Source organism: Fragaria vesca, linkage group LG7, assembly GCF_000184155.1.
Source record: "Fragaria vesca subsp. vesca linkage group LG7, FraVesHawaii_1.0, whole genome shotgun sequence".
Taxonomy (NCBI): Eukaryota; Viridiplantae; Streptophyta; class Magnoliopsida; order Rosales; family Rosaceae; genus Fragaria; species Fragaria vesca.
Window position 1 is genome coordinate 17,611,303 of NC_020497.1, and position 1,719 is coordinate 17,613,021.

Genomic DNA, 1,719 nt, shown 5'->3' on the forward strand with positions numbered 1-1,719 from the left:
CTAGTCGTACGCCCCTCCTCTTTCCTCTCCCCCTCTTCCTGCGTCACCACTGACGTCATCCACCAGGGAATCCAGCTCAACGAGTCCCTCCCCTTCAACGTCACCAGCAGCAACACCATCCTCTACCTCAACTGCACCGACTCGATCCTCCGCTCGCCGCTCAACTGCACGGCGTCGAGCTTATGTCATACTTACGTCAACAACACGAATTCTGTGGAGTCGTGTAGGGAGTCGCCGATTTGCTGCACGTTCCGGGCGGGCGGGTCGTCGACGTCGTATATGATCCGGGTCAGGGACTCGGGTTGTAGCGCCTATACGAGCTTTGTGAACTTGGATTCGGGTTTTCCGGTGGGGAAGTGGCCGGATCCGGGTGCGGAGATACAGTGGGTGGCGCCGAGGGAGCCGGTTTGCGGTGAGCAGTCGGATTGTGACGGGAAGTCGGTGAGTGGATCCGACCCGGTTCAAAACGGGGTGCGGAGGTGTTTCTGTAATTCCGGTTTCAGGGTTTTGCGTTGACGGTGAGTATGATATTGTATACGTGGCTGTCAGTTTTGACTTTTTTGTGGACTTAGGTGATTGTGATTGGCTGAGAGAGATGCTAATGTTTGACTTGTTTTTATTGGCAGAGAGTATTGGTTCAAAGGACAGGACTGGACTAATAGCAGGTAAATTGTTAATCTAATCTCTTGTTTATGTGATGATATTGTTTGTTAATCGAGTGTTTTGAGTTGTTTACGATATCTTCATTCATCGATAGATGAATTTGGTTTGATCTCAAGTTATTTTATAATGGTAAAGAGTTATACGTTGCTATCAAAAGTTCGTGCTTTGCTGATATTCTGCTATAGGAGGTTTGTGAACATCTAATGAGAGTTGATATTTTGGACAAAGGCTAATGAGAGGGGATATTTTGGTATTTGATTATACTTACGCTCAGAAATTTGTTTGGTGAATTGGTGAATCACTTAGATAATTTTGCAGACTATTGATAGAGTTCAATAAACTGTAAGTAGTGAAATACAGAAATATGATGATATGTTTCGGAGTGTGCTTTAGTTCAGACATGAGGACACCAATTTGTTTAAGTTACAATAGGCTAAATTCCATGCCAGATTGATTAGTGACTATTACTGACTAACAATGAGCGAAAAACTTGTGCAGGCTTGACTATTCTGGTATTGGGGCATCACTACTTGCAGCAGCAATTGCCATTGTACTTTACAAGCGCCACAGGCGCATCAAGAAAGCTCAAGACCTCCTAACCAAAGAGCGAGAAGCAATCCTGAATGCAAATGGAGGCAGAGCCGCAAAAGTCTTCACCGGAAAAGGGATCAGAAAGGCAACAAGCAACTTCTCCAGAGACCTCCTCTTGGGTGCTGGTGCATATGGTGAAGTCTACAAAGGAACACTTGAAGATGGCACTGTCGTGGCTGTGAAGATCGCCAAGATTGGAAATACCAAAGGCACTGATCAGGTCCTAAATGAGGTCCGAATTCTGTGCCAAGTTAACCACAGGAGTCTTGTGCATTTGATTGGTTGCTGTGTTGAACTAGAGCAGCCTATTATGGTGTACGAGTACATTGAGAATGGAACTCTACTTGAACATTTGCAAGCTCGAAAAGGTGTTGGTCGATCAATTCTTTCGTGGACTCGGCGTCTCCAAATTGCGCACGACACTGCTGAGGGTCTTGCTTATCTTCACTTCTCAGCAGTGCCTCC

General features: G+C 45.9%; 1 pseudogene; it reads left to right on the plus strand.

Annotated features, from left to right (window-relative positions):
- LOC101312588 overlaps nt 1–1,717 on the plus strand; it is a pseudogene marked incomplete at its 3' end in the record, with an annotated part of 3,235 nt that extends 1,518 nt beyond the window's left edge.
- Between the last annotated feature and the right edge of the window lie 2 nt (nt 1,718–1,719).